We start from the raw sequence: 23,509 nt of genomic DNA on the forward strand, positions 1-23,509 counted from the left end.
ATATAGGATACTTTAGAAGCATACAGAACATATAGCCCAGTCAGTAATGGCTTAACGGAGGAAGGAGATTTGTGCTGAACCTGGCAGAAAAAAGCAGGGAAATTTTTTAAGACAGAGAGGAAAACAGGGACAAAGTTTCAGAAGTAGAGCAAGGCAATGCAGATTCAAGGAAGTGAGAGGAGTCCAGAATGACACAGCTTGGAGTGGCATCAGGCAGGGGTGGAAATTAGGCAGGCACCATGTGGTGGGGGCATTATAAACATTTTAAAAGGAGTTATGATTAGGAACCACTAAATGGCTTTAAGCAGGAGAGCTCACATGCTCAAATTTTATTCTAAAATGATCCCTGTGGCTGCAGATAAAGAATGGATAAGAGGGAGAAGGTCTCAGTGGGAAGTCAGTGGCCTTGATTAATTGGATGGCCCAGCAGTGGGGAGGGGAATGGTAATAAAAAAGAAGTCTGAGTTAAGGCTATCAATACTGGAGCCTTTCCTGAAATGGCACTGCACATTTGGAGAGGAGTGGGGAAAGGTGATGAATTCAGAATGGAATGCATTACTTTGGATACCTTAGATAAAAAAGACAGCTCTCATTCAAATTCCAAATGAAATATTCATAACATTCCTGGAAGTAATGCCTCAGTAATGGAACCACTGGTATTAAAAACCAATTTTCTAGAGCCTTTTAAGAGTAAGCACAATGTGCTTATAAAAATGAAATGTTTACCGAGCGATTATTACCTTAATAATGTTTGCAATATATCTGCTCTAGGTTCAATATAATACTTGAAAAACAGTAATTGCTCTTAATCATTACAGATATCCAATTAAACACATACATCATTAGGCAAGCAATTATGATTAGGCACTCAAGTCTACTTATCTGCTCAGTCAAAACTGCTGCCAGACAATCTGGGGCATGAGTGTTATCCTAGGTCCGACCACTGTTCCATACGCATGTGCTCCAAGGAATAGCTAATCCTAAGTATGACCTCAGTTCAACACATCTATTTAAATTCAAAGTCCAGTTAAAGCAAAATTTAAATTCTTCTTTGATGAATTGTAATTATTTCTCATTTTCGATGTTTAGCAGAGTGAGCATGTGTGGCTGAATGAGTTACCTAAGTATAAATTCTGGAAGCGTTTAAGATTTATAAAGTTAAAAGCAGCAAATTGTTTCACTCTATAACTAAGTGTATTTTTATTCACCATATACCTGCATGTGTTTTCTGTCATTGTTATCTATGTCATTTTTTTCATCTCAAATAAATGCCTGACTATTCTGTCTACTTTGTCATTCTCTTATCCTCAGTCTTTCCCACCTCGATCTTAGAAAAACTGTATTCTAGCAGTATGGTATAATCAAAAGATGTAATTTTTAGAACTAGGAAGACCCAGGCCGGAATCTCAACTCTGCCACTTAATAGTTCTGTGACTTTAAGCAAGTCACCCATCATCTATGAGCTTCAGTTTGCTCACACACAAAATGTAATTAATAGTAGCAACCTCACTGAGTTGTTTTAAGGATGAAAATAATGAATGAAAATGCTTGATATTATAGCATCTCAGTATTACAGCCAATAGCAGTTATAGTAAAATAAAAATATTTTGGAAATTATTGAAGCAGAGTATGTGCTCTTCTTTTCCTTAGTCAACTTGAAATTTTGCCAATAAAGTCTTTGCTCTTATTGGTTATGACTGATGGTCATTTTATTGGTTTGGGGAAGGAGGTGTCACTTTCCCCACTGGCTGAAATTAAGGAACTGGCAATTTAAAAATCACTGAAAGGAAATTTGACCTAATATCTGCTTTACTGCCTAGGAGTTTACTAAGCAAAATAAAAACAATATTTGGAAGTAAGGTTTTGGTTATAAAAGATTAAAAACATCTACTTTGATCTTCACTGGAACATTCTGAAGACTTAAACAAAAAACACTGTCTTTCAATTTCTTAGCAAGAAAAAAAGGACTAGATGAGAGAGACAAAAAGTGGATTTCAAGCTAATCAGACCATACAGATGGTTCAGAGCACTGATGGAAAAGAAAACAAACAAAAAAAAAGTGGTACTTCAGCTAGTCTGTTTACATCTGCTGGTGACAACCATTGTTGGTTTTCAAGACTGAAGGATAAACATTATTGTTGAATGTGTTTACAGTTTTGAATAAAATGGCATGGAAAATTTAAAAATCATCTTTAAAATTTCCTGGTATCCTTTCTATCTAATCTTTTCTTTTATTATTAACAGTGGCCCTAAGTTTTAAGTAGTTTTCTCTTTTAAGGTAGATGTGTTGAAACATGCACATAGAGTCATGTGCCATTATGAGTAAAACACAAAGAAGCTAAAACCCAACCCTCAGTCAGTTCAGTTCAGTTCATTTCAGTAGCTCAGTCGTTTATAACTCTTTGCGACCCCATGAATCACAGCAGGCTAGGCCTCCCTGTCCATCACCAACTCCCGGAGTTTACCCAAACCCATGTCCATCGAGTCAGTGATGCCATCCAACCATCTCATACTCTGTTGTCCCCTTCTCCTCCCACCCCCAATCCCTCCCAACATCAGGGTCTTTTCCAATGAGTCAGCTCTTCACATCAGGTAGCCAAAGTATTGGAGTTTCAGCCTTAGCATCAGTCCTTCCAATGAACACCCAGGACTGATCTACTTTAAGATGGACTGGTTGGATCTCTTTGCAGTCCAAGGGGCTAGCAAGAGTCTTCTCCAGCACCACAGTTCAAAAGCATCAATTCTTTGGTGCTCAGTTTTCTTCACAGTCCAATTCTCACATCCATACATGACTACTGGAAAAACCACAGCCTTGACTAGACGGATCTTTGTCGGCAAAGTAATATCTCTGCTTTTTAATATGCTATGTAGGTTGGTCATAACTTTCCTTCCAAGGAGTAAGAATCTTTTAATTTCATGGCTGAAGTCAACATCTGCAGTGATTTTGGAGCCCCCAAAAATAAAGTCTGCCACTGTTTCCACTGTTTCCGCATCTGTTTGCCATGAAGTGATGGGACTGGATGCCATGATCTTAGTTTTCTGGATGTTGAGCTTTAAGCAAACTTTTTCACTCTCCTCTTTCACTTTCATCAAGAGGCTCTTTAGTTCCTCTTCACTTTCTGCCATAAGGGTGGTATCATCTGCATATCTGAGGTTATTGATATTTCTCTGGGCACTCTTGACTCTAGCTTGTGCTTCATCCAGCCCGACATTTTGCATGATGTACTCTGCATAAAAGTTAAATAAGCAGGGTGACAATATGCAGCCTTGATGTGCTCCTTTTTCTATTTGGAACCAGTCAGTTTTTCCATGTTCAGGTCTAACTGTTGCTTCCTGACCTGCATACAGATTTCTCAAGAGGCAGGTCAGGTGGTCTGGTATTCCCATCTCTTGAAGAATTTTCCACAGCTTGTTATGATCCACCTAGTCAAAGGCTTTGGCATAGTCAATAAAGCAGAAATAGATGTTTTTCTGGAACTTTCTTGCTTTTTCAATGATCCAACAAAATCACATGGTAGTTCTATTTTTAATTTTTTTTAAAGATCCTCTATACTGGTTTTCATAGTGGCTGTACCAATTTATAATACAATTTCATGAACAGTCCATAAGAGTTTCCTTTTCTCCACATCCATGCCAGAATTTATTCTTTCCTATGTTTTTGATGATGTTTATTCTAATAGGTGTGAAGTGAAATCTCATTTTGGTTTTAATCTACATTTCATTAATGACTAGTGATACAGAGCATTTTTGGAGAAATATCTATTCAGATCCTTTGTCCATTTTTAATTGGATTATTATCTTTTGCTATTGAGTTGTAGGAGTTCTTTATATGTTTTGGATATTAACTTTTTTTTTTTTCCAGAGTTCTAGGACTTTTAATCTGTCCCAAAATTGCTGAAGCAAAAATCATGATAAAACATTCTGCTTTCCTTTACACCCCCCAACGCAAAAAAAAAAAAAAACTCCGTAGGAAAAAAATGGTTTTGTACATGGCAAGAAACAATATAAATTCAAAACTTACAGATAAGGGTTAGCTCTATCACTCATCTCTTTAAAAAGTTTATACGAATATCCAGTCAACACCAACAGGGTTATCTCCCTTGAAATGTTATCTATACGGATTTTCCAAGTAGACCACAGGGCTGTATACTGTCTTGGAATGTCCTCAGAAGGCTCTGTCATTGATCAGGTAACAGAGTAAAAACCCCAGAGTCCTTTCTTCAAATGGAAGAGGGAGAGACAGGGATAGAAGAAACTATTCAAACTTCGTCTTCTTTCCTTGTGGCTTGTGGTCTCCTCCTCCTCCTCTGCCTCCTCGGAAGCCTCCTCGCCCTCCAAAGCCTCCCCGGCCTCTACCACCAAATCCACCTCGGCCACCTCTGCCACCACCTTGGCCTCCAAAGCCACCTCTGCCTCCTCCTCGGCCACCAAAGCCACCTTCACCCTTAGGTTTGGCCCAGTCCAAAGTGACTTTGTTTCCATCAATTTCACCATCTTCCATGGCCTCCTTGGCAGCTTTGGCATCTTCCTCGCTGTTGAAGTCTACAAAACCAAACCCTTTGGAGGATCCAGTTTCCCGGTCAGTGACTATCCTTGCTCGAATAGAGCCATCAAACGACTCCTTTAACGTCTCTTCTGTAGTATCCTCAGAGAGACCTTTGACAAAGAGAGTTTTGGATGGCTGGCTTCTTGCATTAGGTGATCCCCTGGGTCCTTGCAACTCCAGTCTGATGGCTCTGCCCTCAATTTCCCTTTTATTACATGAATTTAAACCTTCTTTAGCATCTTCAAATGAAGCAAATTCTATAAATGCATACCCTTTAGATTTGCCATTTTGGTTTTGGGGCACCTTGATATGAGTTGCCTTCTCAAATACTTCCTGAAGTGTTTCTTCTGTTGCACTATAGGAGAGGTTGCTTAAAACCAGGGTTTTTGATTCACCACTCCAAGTGCTATTCTTTCCACCTCTATGGTCTTGACTTTGACCTTTCTCTCCGGTGTAGTACAGAGAAATGGATCGCCCATCTATCTCTGTTCCCTGCTTTTCTTCCAAGGTTTTCTCTGCATCAGCTTCTGTCTTAAATTCATTATAAGCAATCCCTTTACTCTTTCCATCCTTGCTGACTAATCTGATCTCCACAGCATCTTCAAACACTTCTTTTAATTCATCCTGAGTAACTTTGTAAGGCAGATTTTTAGCCAAAAGTGTTCTTGCATCTCGATATTTCTTACTGTCTTTTCCCTTTGGTTTTTCTAGTTTAATTTCATTGCCAAAGACTTTTAAACCAGTGAGTTCCAAGGCTTTTTCCAGGTCTTCGGCAGATTCAAAATCCACATAGCCAAACTTCCTAGACACACCAATTCTGACATCGACAACAGCAAGATCATTTTTAGCAAAAAGATCACTGATACCCGTTTTCAATTCAGGAGCAGATTTATTGAAGTTCAGGTTTCCAACAAAGAGATTGAAAGATGTAGTTGGTTCGGTGCCTTCCACTTTTTGTTTCTTGGCTTCAGGAGCTGCTTTTTGTTTGGCCATTTCCTTCTTTCGTTTTCCAGGTGCTTCTTTGACAGGCTCTTCTTCCTCTTCCTCCTCTTCTTCCTCCTCCTCCTCCTCTTCTTCCTCCTCGTCATCCTCCTCTTCATCATCGTCATCCTCTTCCTCCTCCTCTTCATCATCATCATCCTCTTCATCTTCATCAGTGTTCTTAGCCTTCACAGGAACAGCTTTTACTGGGGTTTTCTTTCCTTTGGCTGGTACAATCTCCATAGGTTCTTCTTCAGAGTCATCTTCGTCCTCGTCATCCTCTTCCTCCTCCTCATCATTGTCATCTTCATCCTCCTCATCCTCATCATCTGAGGCAGGAGCAGCACCAAAAGCAGCAGCTGCCTTCCTCACTGCTGGCTCGTCCTCCTCTTCATCATCGTCGTCGTCCTCTTCACTGTCATCTTCATCTTCTTCATCACTGTCTTCCTTTTTGGCATTCTTGCCGTTCTTTGCTCCCTTGCCTGGGGCGGCTGCTCCCTTCTTACCAGAGGTTGCTACCAATGCTTTGCCTGGGGTGGCTCCCTTTTTGCCAGGTGTTACCACTGCTTTGGCAGGGGTAACTGTCTTCTTGGCAGGCATAGCTGCTGCCTTTTTGCCAGGGGTGACAACTGCTTTCTTTGCCGGTGTGGCAACTGCAACCTTTTTTGTTGGGGAAGCCATCATCTTCTTTGCTGGAGTTGTGGTAGCCTTCTTGCCTTTTTTCTGAGGGACAACAACCTCTTCTCCACTGCTCTCATCGTCTTCATCTTCTGACATTTCCTCATCTTCACTATCTTCTTCTACCTCCTTTGGGGGAGGAGCCATTTTCTTGGAGTCACCTTGATTTTTACCGGCCTTTGCGAGCTTTACCATGATGGCTGCTTATGACGGCGGAGTGTGTGGCGAACGAGTGGTGCAGATGAGCCCAGAAGAACCTAAGCACCGTCGATGGCGGCTGCTAATCCCTGAGCGCGCAGGCTTGGCTGCCAGCTAGCACTCGAGACTGAGGCGAAAGCGGATATTAACTTTTTATCAGATATATGTTTGTATTTTTCTTTTCAGTTTTTCTAGTAATCTGCGTGTGTGCATGGTAAATCGCTTCAGTCATGTCCGCCTCTTTGCGACCCTATGGACCATAGCCTGCCAGGCTCCTCTGTCCATGGAATTCTCCAGGCAAGAATACTGGAGTGGGTAGCCTTTCCCTTCTCCAGGGATCTTCCCAACCCAGGGATCAAACCCAGGTCTCCCGCATTTCAGGCAGATTCTTTACCAGCTGAGCCACAAGGAAAGTCCAAGAATACTGGAGTGGGTAGTCTATCCCTTCTCCAGGGGATCTTCCCTACCCAGGAACCGAACCAGGGTATCTGCATTGCAGGCTGATTCTTCACCAACTGAGCAATCAGGGAAGGGGAAGGTAATGTAGGCATCATAACCAAAGAGTCACGCAGCGCATAAGGACAATACCCCACTGTGATTTTGGAGTTGTTTCCTCTCTCAACAAGCACCACAATCCACAACAGAGGTGATCAGGTAGAGGATGATCACTACAAGGGTTCAGAAGCAATCACTCCAAGGCCGGTTGATGATCTGTATCTTGATGTGCAGGTCACACATGTAGACAACAAAGATAGCGGCAAAGATCATCTCTATCACCGACAAGGAGTACCCTGATGTCGAGGCACGAAAGCAGATCAGAATCACCAGGCACAATTTATTCTCAGCAAACAGGAGAAATCCCTTTCTGGTGAGTGATAAGTCGATGAAGGCAGACCAGCAGCCGGGGGCCCAGAGGCACCCAGAATCTGCCATGGTGCAGAACAGAGGCCCAAGAGGCACAGAGGACCTGCTCTCTTGCTTGTGGATTCGAGGACAGTGCATACCCAGCAGTCTTGCCTGCCAGCCATCTAGCCGGGAAGCACATTTTTCTTCTTATTTTAAACATAAAATTTGATTGACGGCATTTTTAAGGCGATACTTCGACATACATAGTTGAAGGAGACATATATAAGTAGTTGAAGGAGATACTGATTACTACTTTGATAGCTAAAACATATGAACATCCTAGCTTCTTTAAACCACAGGCATCATTGAGTCAGACTAAGTATTTAATTTTGTCATTGTTTCTGATAATTAACTGTAAGAATCTGAGTTTCTGATTATATGGTCAATTGCACTTCTTCTTTTATTAACTACTTAAAAGTTAATAAAACAAAAGTTAGACAGCCCTTTAACTTTAATGTCGGTTAACAGGCTGGGCCCTAAAATATTAAGTTGTGTGATTCACAGCCAAATTTCCAATTATAAACCTAAAAAGTTTTAATCTCACTTTCGTCCATGATCTAAAAGGAATCTTTCTTTGTCATCACAAATACATGATAGTATATAGTTTACCAATCTTTAAAGAGGTTTAGCGTTCATTGAAGTCTTTGCCAAATACTTGATAGGCTAGCAGATTTCATATTTTCCACTAAAGATTGATGTTCAAAGTGGACTAATTACATCCTTAGGTTACTTATTTCTTTATTTATTCATTTGATATGAATTTAGCCATTAATTACTTAACTGGTTAAGAAAGTTACATTTCTGAGAGCCATTTATATATGAGTACATATACACATACAAATATATACTTACATATACATATATAAGGGTTTCCCTGGTGGCTGAGATGGTAAAGAATCTGCCTGCAATGTGGGAGACCTGGGTTCGATACCCGGGTTGGGAAGATCCACTGGAGGAGGGCATGGCAACCCGCTCCAGTATTCTTGTCTGGAGAATCCCCATGGACAGAGGAGCCTGGCAGGAAAAATGGGGTTGCAAAGAGTTGGGCACAACTAAGCAACTAAACATATAGCACACACAGACATATATAAATATATGTAACCAAGATATGTCAGTACACTTTATAGTTAATATTTTATGCTTCCTGAATTAATAGCATTCCAGCCTAGGTTTGTTTCCAACTTGCTGTGGTACTTAACAGACTGATAAACCTTTCTAGGCATTTGGTTTGCAAACATATAAAATGAAGAAGTGTCATATCAATTCTTGAGGAGATGAGGCCAGTGTGGGCTTTCAGAGTCAAGGCTAAGTACAAATCACGATCTGCCTAGGGTTTAGATGCTAGGTGAGTACAAGGATGATACTGGAAGTTTGTTCAACAGAGCAGATTTGAGGTATGATCAATTCAGAAGAGAAAGCAAAACCTTCGTACATGTTTGGAATCAAGGGTAAAACATTCATATCTGTTATGTGCCTGCACACATCATCACTCACTTTCAGGGGAAGTGAAGATGGAAGTGAAGAAATTTTATTTGTCACTACAATAAAGCTGGGAGGAAAAAGAGAAAAAAGGGAGCTTAAAAAAAAAAGAAAGCTGGGGGCCTTGGTGGAGGTTTTCATAAGATTAAGGTAAACCCCTAGAGTGGAAATTGCTCACTGCTTCACTGGAACACTTCTTAATGTTGTACTTGGCAAAATACACTCATTCATCTCCATGCCTTTAATAGTAGTTTACTATAGAACACATTGTTTTCTTTGAAACTCTCATACTGCAACCCCCTTTATAGTCTCAAAACAGATATATGATACTAAAATTCTAAATTTCTGGGATGTCAACAGAGAAAGAAAAAATGTACTCTTTGGTTTTGCACTGTAAAACAATGGGTAACTTAAGAAATAAATGGTCATTATTTTAAATTAATGTCAGTAAAAGAACATGGCTATACTTTTTTTTCAGACTAATCAATTTATTTCCCTCAAATTTTATCTCTGTGAGCCTATCTTTTTAAAGAAATAAAAAAATGGTAACAATGTGAAAAAATGACTTAACACTACACCTCTTGGTTTTAATGATCTATCCAAAGGCAAAATAAAAATATTGAGAATGTAATTAATGAGCCCAGTTTTTTTATTAGGTGTGTTAAATAAAATAGACTGCAAGGATTTGATTTGTGAGCTTTAATCTAGTTTCATGAAACAAGACAAGGGGATGAAAACAGTTAAAAGATGCAAGAAAAAACAGAAAGGAGTTACAGTGAAACAAGATGATTCATTACTGAATGAATGATGTTAACAGTAAGTGCTCCAAGAGTTCACAGCAGTGAGAACTCTCAGAAGACTGATGTTTGTAGAACCGACTGTACAGAGGAGGTGGAGTTTCATTCCAGGTGTAGCCTGCAGAAAATCATGAAGGGAGAACATGTGAAAATGATCGCTCAGGTCAATCGGACAGGTGCTGATGGTTAACACATACAACACCAGTGAGAATTCAAGGAAACGGAAGCCAATATGTGAAGGGGCTAGGATGATAATTTTGAATTTATTTTGCATAAAGTAGAAATTACTGGCATTGTATGAGCTATAGCATGCTCAAATAAAGTTCATGATCAAATAAAGCTCAGTCCTGCAGTATGTGGGGGTAGGATGAGGAATGGCAGGAAGGTCAGTTGGGAGACCAATTGAAGAGTCCAGAAATGAGTGAGAAGGATATAAACTGGAGGATGGCAAAGTGATGGATTACAAAAGACAAATGTAAGACATTGAGAAAAATGAATCAATTGACTGCCAAAACCGATTGCCTGGATGGATATGAGATGATGAGGCTAAGAGAGTCAAGCAGGACTTCAGGTGTGGGTAGTATAGGGACAGGGAAATCCGGAGGAAGGAAATAAATTCTACGGTCAAAATGAAGTTAGTCATAAATGTAAAAATAATGGTTATGTAGCTAGTTTATAACATGTTACACAAATTTACACAGTGCATGATGGCTCAGTGGTAAAGAATCCACCTGCCAACACAGGAGAGGCAAGAAATGTGGGTTCCATCTTTGGGTCAGGAAGATCACCTAGAGGAGGAAATGCAATCTAGTCCCATATTCTTGTTTGGAAAAATCCCATGGAAAGAAGAGCCTGTTGGGCTACAGTCCATGGGGTTGCAAAGAGTTGGACATGACTGAGCAACTAAGCACATGCAACATATACATTACTGATACACTATTATTATATATTATAACCATATTTATGCCAGGATGGATGTGAGAGTTGGACCATAAAAAGGCTGAGCACTGAAGAATTGGTGCTTTTGAACTGTGGTGTTGGAGAAGACTCTTGAGAGTCCCCTGGAGAGCAAGGAGATCCAACACATCAATCCTAAAGGAAATCAACCCTGATTATTCATTGGAAGAATGGATGCTAAAGCTGAAGCTCCAGGACTTTGGTCACCTGATATGAAGAGCCAACTCAATGGAAAAGACCCCAATGGTGGGAAAGATTTAGGGCAGGAGAAGAAAGGGGTGACAAAGGATGAGATGGTTGGATGGCATCACCGACTCAACGGACATGAGTTTGAGCAAACTCTGGGAGACAATGAAGGAAGGGATGCCTGGAGTGCTGAAGTCCATGGGGTCACAAAGAGTTGGGCATGGTTTAAACTGAACAACAACAACATGCTTATACACAAAAGCCCAACTTCAGAAAAAACACTAAACAATAGACTCTATTTAAAAATGAGGTTCCAGATTTCCCTGGTGGTACAGTGGATAAGAATCAGGTCAGTTCAGTCACTCAACCGTGTCCAACTCTTGCGACCCCATGGACTGCAGCATGCCAGGCTTCCCTGTCCATCACCAACTCCTGAAGTTTACTCAAACTCATGTCCATTGAGTCAGTGATGCCATCCGTCCAACCATCTCATCTTCTGTTGTCCCCTTCTCCTCCCTCCCTCAATCTTTCCTGGCATCAGGGTTTTTCAAATGAGTCAGTTCTTCACATCAGGTGGCCAAAGTATTGGAGTTTCAGCATCGGTCCTTCCAATGAATATTCAGGACTGAATTTTTCAATAAAGAATTCATGATCTGGGCTACAGTCAGCTCCCAGTCTTGTTTCTGCTGACTGTATAGAACTTCTCCATCTTCAGCTACAAAAAACATAACCAATCTGATTTTGGTATTGACTTGGTGATGTCCATGTATAGAGTCGTCTCTTGTGTTATTGGAAGAGGGTGTTTCCTAAGACCACTGCATTCTCTTAGCAAAACTCTGTTAGACTTTGTGCTGCTTAATTTTGTACTGCAAGGCCAAATTTGCCTGTTACTCCAGGTGTCTCTTGACTTCCTACTTAGCATTCCTATCCCCTGTGATGACAAGGACATCTTTTATTGGTATTAGTCCTAGAAGGTCTTGTAGGTCTTCAAATCCCTTATGATTATACAGTGGAAGTGCCAAAAAGATTCAAGCGATTAGATCTGATAGACAGAGTTGTGAAGAACTATGGAAGGAGGTTTGTAAAACAGTACAGAAGGCGGTGATCAAAACCATCCCCAAGAAAAACAAATGCCAAAAGGCAGAATGGTTGTCTGAGAAAGTATTACAAATTGCTGGGGAAAGAAGAGAAGTGAAAGGCAATGGAGAAAAGGAAGGATATACCCATCTGAGTGCAAAGTTCCAAAGAACAGCAAGGAGAGATAAGAAAGGCTTCCTCAGCGATCAGTGCAAAGAAATAGAGGAAAACAATAGAATGGGAAAGACTAGTGATCTCTTCAAGATTGTTAGAGATATCAAAGGAACATTTCAAGCAAAAATAGGCACAATAAAGGACAGAAACCTAACAGAAGCAGAAGATATTAAGAAGAGGTGGCAAGAACACACAGAAGAACTATACAAAAAAGATATTAATGATCCAGATACTGTGCTCACTCATGAAGAGCTAGACATCCTGGGGTGTGGAGTCAAGTAGGCCTTAGAAAGCATTACTAAGAAGAAAGCTAGTGGAAGTGATAGAATTCCAGCCAAGCTATTTCAAATCCTAAAAGAAGATGCTGTGAAAGTGCTGCACTTAATATGTCAGCAAATTTGGGAAATTCAGCAGTGGCCACAGGACTGGAAAGGTCAGTTTTCATTTCAATCCCAAAGAAGGGCAATATCAAAGAATATTCAAACTACTGCACAATTGCATTCATTTCACATGCTAACAAGATAATGCTCAAAATCCTTCAAGCTAGGCTTCAACAGTACATGCAAGAACCAAGAACTTCCAGATGTACAAGCTGGATTTAGAAATGGCAGAGGAACCAGAGATCAAATTGCCAACATTTGTTGGATCACAGAAAAAGTAAGGGAATTCCATGAAAACATCTACTTCTACTTCACTGACTATGCTAAAGCCTTTCACTGTGTGGATCATAAAAAATTGTGGAAACTTAAACAGATGGGAATACCAGACCACCTTACCTGTCTCCTGAGAAGCCTGTATGCAGGTCAAAAAGCAACATTTAGAACTGCACATGTAACAGTGGACTGGTTCAAAATTGGGAAAGGAGTATGTCGAGGTTGCATACAGTCACCCTGCTTATTTAACTTCTATGAAGAGTACACCATGTGAAATGCCAGGCTGAATGAGTCACAGCTAGAATCAAGGTTGCTGGGAGAAATACCAATAATCTCATATACACAGATGACACTACCCTTATGGCAGAAAGTGAAGAGTAACTAAAGAGACTCTTGATAAAGGTGAAAGAGGAGAGTGAAAAAGCTGACCTAAAACTAAGTTCAGTTCAGTTTAGTTCAGTCGCTCAGTCATGTCCAACTCTCTGTGACCCCATGAACCGCAGCATGCCAGGCCTCCGTGTCCATCACCAACTCCAGGAGTCCACCCAAACCCATATCCATTGAGTAGGTGATGCCATCCAACCATCTCATCCTCCATCATCCCCTTCTCCTTCCGCCCTCCATCTTTCCCAGCATCAAATGAGTCTTCAAATGAGTCAGCTCTTGGCATCAGGTGGCCAAAGTATTGGAGTTTCAGCTTCAACATCAGTCCTTCCAATGAACACTCAGGACTGATCTCCTTTAGGATGGACTGGTTGGATCTCCTTGCAGTCCAAGGGACTCTCAAGAGTCTTCTCCAACACCACAGTTCAAAAGCATCAATTTTTCAGTGCTCAACTTTCTTTATAGTCCAACTCTCACATCCATACATGACCACTGGAAAAACCATAGCCTTGACTAGATGGACCTTTGTTGGCAAAGTGATGTCTCTGCTTTTTAATATGCTATCTAGGTTGGTCATAACTTTCCTTCAAGGAGTAAACATCTTTTAATTTCATGGCTGTAATCACCATCTGCAGTGATTTTGGAGCCCAGAAAAATAAAGTCAGCCACTGTTTCCACTGTTTCCCCATCTATTTGCCATGAAGTGATGGGACCAGTTGCCATGAAATTAGTTTTCTAAATGTTGAGCTTTAAGTAAACTTTTTCACTCTCCTCTTTCACTTTCATCAAGAGGCTCTTTAGTTCTTCACTTTCTGCCATAAGGGTGATGTCATCTGCATATCTGAGGTTATTGATATTTCTTCTGGCACTCTTGATTCCAGCCTGTGCTTCCTCCAGCCCAGTGTGTCTCATGATGTACTCTGCATATAAGTCAAATAAGCAGGGTGACAATATACAGCCTTGACGTACTCCTTTTCCTATTTGGAACCAGTCTGTTGTTCCATGCCCAGTTCTAACTGTTGCCTCCTGACCTGCATACAGGTTTCTCAAGAGGCAGGTCAGGTGGTCTGGTATTCCCATCTCTTTCAGAATTTTCCACAGTTTATTGTGACCCACACAGTCTAAGTCTTTGGCATAGTCAATAAAGCAGAAATAGATATTTTTCTGGAACTCTCTTGCTTTTTCGATTATCCAGCGGATGTTGACTTAACACTAAACATTCAAAAAACTAAGATCATGGCATCCAGCCCCATCACTTCATGGCAAATAGATGGGGAAATAATGGAAACAGTGAGAGACTTTACTTTCTTGGGCTCCAAAATCATTGTAGACAGTGACTGCAGCAATGAAATTAAAAGAAGTTTGCACCTTGGAAGGAAAGTTATGACCAAACTAGACAGTGTATTAAAAAGCAGAGACATTACTTTGCCAACAAAGGTCTGTCTAGTCAAAACTATGGTTTTTCCAGTAGTCATGTATGGATATGAGAACTGGACCATAAAGAAGGCTGAGCACTAAAGAATTGATGCTTTGGAACTGTGATGCTGGAGAAGACTCTGGAAAGTCCCTTGGACAGCAGGGAGATCCAACAATTTAATTCTAAAGGAAATCAGTCCTGAATATTCATTGGAAGGACTGATGCTGAAGCTGAAGCTCTAATATTTTGGTGACCCTATTTGAAGAGACGACTCACTGGAAAAGACCCTAATGCTGGGAGAGATTGAAGGCAAAAGGAGAAAGGGCAGCAGAGGATGAGATGTTTAGATAGCATCATCAACTCGATGGACATGAATTTGAGCAAACTCCAGTAGATAGTGGAGGACAGGGATGTCTGGTGTGCTGCAGTCCAAGAGTCAGACACGACTTAGTGACTGAACAGCAACAACAATAATAACATGGGTGCTTAACATCTATCTCTTCAAGGATTAAATCATATGATGCTGATACTGAACTTTATCACCCTCTGAAGGAGTTCAGGGAGGATAGAAGAAGTGAGGAACTTTGTGCTCTGGAAAAAATGGTAGGACAGGTCTTCAGATAGTTAAATATTTTCAGGAGCTGATTTTATGAGCCATATTCTTATATCTCTTCACATCTACTAAAATACTAAAACCCTTCATTTTGAGGACTGTTTCTCATGACTAGCAGAAGTTTCACAAGACTAGCAGAAACTTTCTGAAAAAAATATGTGCTTGATTTCATGCACTCCCCATTCATCAAAATCACTTATCCTTCCCTCTGTTCTCTTTGCAGAAATTTCTCAGAACTATCTGAGGTGCTGTCTCCCAGGCTGCAGTCCTCATTTTGCCCCTAATAAAACTTAACTTCCAACCCTCACCTTGTACACTTTTTTATGGACATAGGTTATCAATAAGACTGAGGTGGCACAAAAAATATATGGTATCATTCACTGTTTACTGTACTGTACATTAGATCCCCAGATCTTATTCATCTTACAACCCTGCTTGTATTCTTTGACAACATCTTCCCTTTTCCCTACCTCTAGCCCCTGACAAGCTCTCGGTTTCTTTGAGTTTTAATTTTTAAAATTCCATAGATAACTGAGATCATGCAGTATTTGACATTCTCTGATTCATTTCATTTAAATGTAATCCCTAAAGTTCCATCTCTGCTGTCACAAATGGCAGAATTTCCTTCTTTTCATGGCTGAATAATGGTGCATTATATCAGATGGTCCCCAGCTTATGATACTTCAACTTATATAATTTTTCAACATTATGATGGTGCTACAGCAAAACTCATTTAGTAGAAACAAACTGAATTTTTATCTTTTCCTGGTCTAGTGGTATTTGTTACCACACTCTGCTGATGCTAGGCAGCAGCTGCTAGCTGCAGCTCCCAGTAAGCCATGTGATCACAACAGTAATCACACTTGCAACCATTCTGGCTTTCACTTTCAGTACAGTATTTAATAAATTACAGGAGATATTCAATACTTTTATAGATATTGTAAAACAGTCTTTGTGTTAGATGATTATGCCCAACTCTAGGCTAATGCAAGTGTTCTGAGCACGTTTAAGGCAGGTGAGGCTAAACTTGATGATTAGTTCAGTTCAGTTCAGTTCAGTCGCTCAGTCGTGTCCGACTCTCCGCGACCCCATGAATCACAGCACGCCAGGCCTCCCTGTCCATCACCAACTCCCGGAGTTCACTCAAACTCATGTCCAGAGAGTCGGTGATGCCATCCAGCCATCTCATTCTCCGTCGTCCCCTTCTCCTCCCGCCCCCAACCTTTCCCAGCATCAGAGTCTTTTCCAGTGAGTCAACTCGTCGCATGAGGTGGCCAAAGTATTGGAGTTTCAGCTTTAGCATCAGTCCCTCCAATGAACACCCAGGATTGATCTCCTTTAGAATGGACTGGTTGGATCTCCTTGCAGTATAAGGGACTCTCAAGAGTCTTCTCCAACACCACAGTTCAAAAGCATCGATTCTTCGGCGATCAGCTTTCTTCACAGTCCAACTCTCACATCCATACATGACCACGGGAAAAACCATTGCCTTGACTAGACGGACCTTGGTTGGCAAAGTAATGTCTCTGCTTTTTAATATACTATCAAGGTTGGTCATAACTTTCCTTCCAAGGAGCAAGCGTCTTTTAATTTCATGGCTGCAATCAGCATCTGCAGTGATTTTGGAGCCCAAAAAAACAAAGTCTGACACTGTTTCCACTGTTTTTCCATCTATTTCCCATGAAGTGATTAGTAGGTAGGTGTATTAAATGAATTTTCAACTCACAATATTTTCACCGTATGATGGAGTTATCAGGACATTATCCCATCATAAGTTAAGGAAGATCTGTATGTAGACCACATTTTCTTTATTCATTTATCTGTTCATTAACAGTTGACAGTGTCAATTGTCCATTGACAATTGGCTGTTTCCATATCTTGGCTATTGTAAATAATGCTTTAATGGATATAGGTGTTTTCTTTTTCTTTGGGTAATTACCCAGATGTGGAACTTGTGGCTCACAGGGTAGTTCTCTGGGTCAGGAATATCCTCTGGAGAAGGAAATGACTACCCACTCTAATATTCTTACCTGGGAAATCCCATGGACAGAGGAGCCTGGCTGGCTGCAGCCCATGGAGTTGCAAGGGTTGGACACAACTTATCAACTAAAGCATCAGAGTAGCTCTATTTTTAATTTTTTTAGGAACCTCCATACTATTTTCTGTAGTGACTGTCTTTTCCTTCAAACGCTTTGACAATATCATTCCACTCTCTCCGGGATAGCAAGGTTTCTGCTGCAAAACTCAGTCAAAATCTCATGGGAGTTCTCCTGTATGTGAAGATTTTCTCTTGCCTCTCTAAAAATTCTCCCTTTGTCCTGAATTTTAGACAGTTTTATTATATTGTGTCTTGTTAGAACATATTTTTGAGTTGAAATTTTTTGGAGATCTATAAGCTTCATGCGGAGAAGGCAATGGCAAGCCACTCCAGTACTCTTGCCTGGAAAACCCCATGGATGGAGGAGCCTGGTGGGCTGCAGTCCATGGGGTCGCTAGGGGTCGGACACGACTGAGCGACTTCACTTTCACTTTTCACTTTCACACATTGGAGAAGGAAATGGCAAACCACTCCAGTGTTCTTGCCTGGAGAATCCCAGGGACAGGGGAGCCTGGTGGGCTTCCATCTATGGGGTCACACAGAGTCGGACACGACTGAAGTGACTTAGCATAGCATAGCATAAGCTTCATGTACTTGGAGTTGTAAATCACACCCAAGATTTAAGAAATTCTCATATTTTAAAATAATAAGATTTCTGCCCCCCTTTCCGTCTCTTCTCCTTCTGGGATGCACAGGTTACTTCTTTTAATAGTTTCCTTTAGTTCACTTAGATTTCTTCCCTCTTTTTCATTCTTTTGTTTCTCGTTTTCCTCTGACTGGGTAATTTCAAATGACCTGCTTTCTACTTCACCGATTCTTTCCATTCTTTGATCAAGTCTGTTCTTGCTCTCTACTGCATTTTTCATTGCATTCATCGCATTCTTCAGCTCCAGAATTTCTATTTGGTACATATACACGTATACACAGAAAGTTCAACAAATCAGGGGTTCTTGATTCCTGATTTTTTTGATTGTCTCTTGTTTGTTAAACTGTCTTTTGTTGACTCTTGTAGCTCACTGAGATTCCTTAAAACAACTATTTGCCCCAATATTTTATGGGGCAAACTGCAGATCTCCATTTATGTGGGGTTAGTAAATAGAAAATTATGTGTACCTTTGGTGTGTCATGTCTTTGATGACTTGCATTGCTCTCTTCAAATATGAAGAAGCATTTTCCTACTCCAGTCTTTATTGACTGGCTTCAGGAGAAAACACCTTTGTCAGTCCTGTTAGGGATCCTGAGGCTAAGATTGTATACCTTCTCTGCTGCTGCTGCTAAGTCACTTCAGTCGTGTCCAACTCTGTGTGACCCCATAGATGGAAGCCCACCAGGCTCCCCAGTCCCTGGGATTCTCCAGGCAAGAACACTGGAGTGGGTTGCCATTTCCTTCTCCAATGTGTGAAAGTGAAAAGTGAAAGTGAAGTCGCTCAGTTGTGTCCGACCCTTAGCGACCCCACGGACTGCAGCATACCAGGCTCCTCCATCCATGGGATTTTCTAGGCAAGAGTGCTGGAGTGGCTTGCCATTGCCTTCTCCAGATCCTGCAAAGCCAGGCTGAATGCTGACAGTCTCCCATTCACTTTCCCTAGGGCAATGCTGAATGCTCAAGTTTGTGTGATTTCTTTCAGTACCATGGAGTTGAGCCAGCTTTTGTGCTTGCTCACTAGTCTACCAAAAAAGCTTGCCCCTGCTGCCCTTGAAGGCAAGTGCATGACCTAGCATGAAGTGGGAGTGTGTGTGGGTGATGTGAATGGAGTGCTGGGTGCCAAATGGAAGGATCAATAGGCAGGGCACCCCCAGTAGCTTGTGGTGGGCTTCCTGATGGAGTCTGCAAAATAGTTAGTAGGATCCACATCTCTTTAATGCCCACTGAGAGCCTGATTGCTAGTTTGCCAGCTGCTCCCCACCTCTCAGTTATACAGCATACTTCATAGTCTGGACAGGTTGAGAAAGAAGTGGGTCTCTTTAGCAGCAACCCACACAACTGGGAAAGCTGGGTACACACTCACAGACTCTCTCTGTTCCCTGCAGGAGAAACTGTGGTCAAAGAAGATCTCTCTTGGCACTGAGCTAAGCTGCCTTGGGGGAGGAGTAGTGTGGGTAAAGTGAAACTGTTCCTTTTATGCTTTTCAATGTGCACATTCTCAGATTTGCTCTTTCTGCTCCAACACTGTGCTGGAACTTCTACATTAGACTTCTGACGTGTGAGATTCTCAACACCAGGGTTCTTTAAGAACAAGATGATGGAAAATTTCTATTTCATCATTTTGATGCTGTAACTTTCCTTGAGTAAGAATTTACAGTAGATATTAAGTTCTTCCAATTCTAAATTTCTATGCTTTTGTCTGTCTGAATACTGAATACTGAAAATTTACTTTTCAACTTATACAAGTATTGATCTACTTTTCTATTGTTCCTATTGAGCAGAATAAATTACTGTTAGGACTAGAAACATGAACTAGTTACTAGCCTACTTTGAAATCCTTTCTTATGTTGGTATCTTACATTATTTCATCATAATTTTGGTAGAAAGTGTTTCAGAAGTGATCATCAAATTGTCCTGCTCAAATAGTCCTCTATTAGAGATTTCTCATTTCTCTTGGATTGGCTACTTCAATCTTTCATCAAATTAGAAGTCTTTGTCATATTTTGAAAGATTTTAGGTACATGTGCACTATTTAAACAGTAGTATAGCAATACACTACAGATTTTTTATTTTTATAAAAATTTATTTAATTGGAGGCTAATTACTTTATATTATTGTATTGGTTTTGCCATACATTGACATGAATCTGCCCCGGGTGTACATGTGTTCCCCATCTTGAACCCCCCTCCTACCTCCCTCCCCATCCCATCCTTCTGGGTCATCCCAGTGCACCAGCCCCGAGCATCCAGTATCACGCATCGAACGTGGACTGGTGATTCGTTTCACATATGATAACATACATGTTTCAATGCCATTCTCCCAAATCATCCCACCCTTGCCATTTCCCACAGAGTCCAAAAGACTGTTCTATCCACCTGTGTCTCTTTTGCTGTCTTGTATACAGGGTTATCATTATCATCTTTCTAAATTCCATATATATGTGTTGTTGCTGCTGCTGCTGCTGCTGCTAGGTCGCATCAGTCGTGTCCGACTCTGTGCGATCCCATAGATGGCAGCCCAACAGGCTCCTCTGTCCTTGGGATTCTCCAGGCAAGAATACTGGAATGGGTTGCCATTTCTTTCTCCAATGCGTGAAAGTGAAAAGTGAAAGTGAAGTCGCTCAGTTGTGTCCGACTCTTAGCGACCCCATTAGTATACTGTATTGGTATTTTTCTTTCTGGCTTACTTCACTCTGTATAATAGGCTCCAGTTTCATCCACCTCATTAGAACTGATTCAAATGTATTCTTTTTAATGGCTGAATAATACTCCATTGTGTATATGTACCAAAGCTTTCTTATCCATTCATCTGCAGATGGACATCTAGGTTGCTTCCATGTCCTGGCTGTTGTAAACAGCACTGCAATGAACATTGGAGTACATGTGTCTCTTTCAATTCTGGTTTCCTCAGTGTGTATGACCAGGAGTGCGATTGCTGGATCATATGGCAGTTCTGTTTCCAGTTTTTTGATGAATCTCCACACTGTTCTCCGTAGTGGCTGTACTAGTTTGCATTCCCACCAACAGTGTAAGAGGGTTCCCTTCTCTCCACACCCTCTCCAGCATTTATTGCATGTAGACTTTTGGATAGCAGCCATTCTGACTGGTGTGTAATGGTATCTCATTGTGGTTTTGATTTGCATTTCTCTGGTTATGAGGGATGTTGAGCATTTTTTCATGTGTTTGTTAGCCATCTTTATGTCTTCTTTGGAGAAATGTCTGTTTAGTTCTTTGGCCCATTTTTTGATTGGGTCGTTTCTTTTTCTGGAATTGAGCTGCAGGAGCTGCTTGTATATTTGGGGGATTAATCCTTTGTCAGTTGCTTCATTTACTATTATTTTCTCCCATTCTGAAAGCTGTCTTTTCACCTTGCTTATAGTTTCCTTTGCTGTGCAGAAGCTTTTAAAAGAAAATAACTACTCTTTAAAGCTTTCTAAAATTTCTAAAAATAGAATATCAATCATCATTAGAAAAAATGTTATACAAAGCTCTTATCTTATTAAAAGATTTTCAAAATGTAGCCACCTGTAATAAGTAAAGTGTATGAGCCAAAAAAATGTAATAAAAAGTTAAAAAAAAGAAAAAAATATAAGTAGACCAATTATTCATATAATATACATTCATTCCTATGTTAATATAATTACCTTTCACCTTACAAAATATGTTTTAATATTTGCTTCTTCCTTTTGATTTAAGGCATATGATGATGCTTATTTCCATCTTTGACAGCTTCAAAGTGCTTATCATTGAATTTACAGAATATTTATCTGCATTCCTTTGATATGATGTTTAATTATTTCATAATGTTCATTTTTCCAATTATTTTGCAAATTTCTAGTAGTCAGGATTAGTACCTACATTCTTCTTTTCTATACATGTAACTCTCTTCCTTTTAAATGTCAGCACACACTGTAGTTAACACAAAATACTACTCATGATCACTTAGACTAAGTAGTTATATTCACTGGAAAGGAACTGCTGAACCAGAATAAAATTTATGACTTACATATTTTTCCTATAAATTTGATGAGACCTCAATGAGAAACAGAAATGAATGTTTCTTGATCTTTGTTCTATTAAGTCCAAGTACTATTCCATGTTATAGGTAAAATGCCAAATATAAGCTACTTAGTTTAGATTCTCTGGAATGCAGAATCTGAGAAAAGGGTCATCATGGAAGTACTTCAACTGGAATGTAATCTCCGAAAACAAGAATGAGTGAGATAAGGAGGAAGGAAAAAGGGAAAGGCTCATAATCAAAGTCATTCCTGTAGAATGGAGGCTCAATTTTGTTGGGGTGTCCTGAGAAGCACCTAGACAGCCTTTCTAGTGCTGCCACCTGAAGAATAGAAGCTGGAACTCAAATACTCTGTATCCATGCCCGTACTGTCCCTTGGCAACAATAACTCCACCTGTGGTTAGTTCTCCTAGAGCTAGAGAATGGCTAGGGAGAAAAAGGAAAGATAAATGTGGCATTTCTCCTTTGAAGTGGTGAAAAGAATTTCCAAACCCAATTCCAACAGGGTGTGTTCCTCATACCAACAAGCCAATTCTTCCCCACACCAACAAGCAATTCTCAGAACACCAGCAGGGTGTCTGAGAATTCAACTCTATTCTAATTCTATATGAAAGATAGCTTCATGTTTCATAGGTTGAGGACTCGGTCCTACAAGACCATCCTCCACTTCAGATGTTAGCTGTTAGCCCCGGTAGGTACTTATGCTTCTAGCTGACTGGCTACAAACTGGAGGTTCCAATGACTTCCTTTTTGGGTTTGATTTATTTGCTAGAATGGCTCACAGAACTCAGGAAAACTCATTTACCCATTAGATTACCAGTTTGCTATAAAAGGATATTAGAGGATTTGAATCAACAGCCACATGAAGAGATACATAGGGCAATGTCCTATTCAACCTCAAGTCCCTCTCCTCTGCCCTGGAAATTAGGAGGTGAGACAAAGTTCCAACCCTCTAATCACATAGTTGGCAACCAGCCCCTACCTTGAGTGGGATCCAAAGTTACCTTCCTTGAAGAACTGAGGACAAGAATTTTTATAAGAACTGAGGACACGAGTAAAAGTATTATTTCACTGCTCTTATCTCAAGAAATTCCAAAGGTTTACAGAAGCAGAAGGTATTAAGAAGAGGTGGAAGAACTGTACAAAAAAGATCTTCACGACCAAGATAATCACGATGGCGTGATCACTCACCTGGAGCCAGACATCTTGGAATGTGAAGTCAAGTGGGCCTTAGAAAGCATCACTATGAACAAAGCTAGTGGCAGTGATGGAATTCCAATTGTGCTATTTCAAATCCTGAAAGATGATGCTGTGAAAGTGTTGCACTCAATATGCCAGCAAATTTGGAAAACTCAGCATTGGCCACAGGACTGGAAAAGGTCAGTCTTCATTCCAATCCCAAAGAAAGGGAATGCCAAAGAATGCTCAAACTACCACACAATTGCACTCATCTCACACGCTAGTAAAGTCATGCTCAAAATTCTCCAAGCCAGGCTTCAGCAATATGTGAACCGTGAACTCCCAGATGTTCAAGCAGATTTTAGAAAAGGCAGAGGCACCAGAGATCAAATAGCCAACATCCGCTGGATCATGGAGAAAGCAAGAGAGTTCCAGAAAAACATCTATTTCTGCTTCATTGACTATGCCAAAACCTTTGACTGTGTGGATCACAATAGACTGTGGAACATTCTGAAAGAGATGG

At 40.5% G+C, this 23,509-nt stretch overlaps 1 protein-coding gene and 1 pseudogene across 2 annotated transcripts in view; one reads left to right on the top strand and one right to left on the bottom strand.

Annotated features, from left to right (window-relative positions):
- The window catches only part of PPP1R1C (protein phosphatase 1 regulatory inhibitor subunit 1C), a 131,648-nt gene that overhangs the window by 20,478 nt on the left and 87,661 nt on the right, over positions 1-23,509 (top strand). The window lies entirely within an intron of this gene.
- Positions 4,051-6,536, bottom strand: LOC129538289 (nucleolin pseudogene; annotated as a pseudogene).

Source organism: Moschus berezovskii, chromosome 2 (genome assembly GCF_049115385.1).
Source record: "Moschus berezovskii isolate FMDL1 chromosome 2, NW_MosBer_1.0, whole genome shotgun sequence".
NCBI classification, from domain to species: domain Eukaryota; kingdom Metazoa; phylum Chordata; class Mammalia; order Artiodactyla; family Moschidae; genus Moschus; species Moschus berezovskii.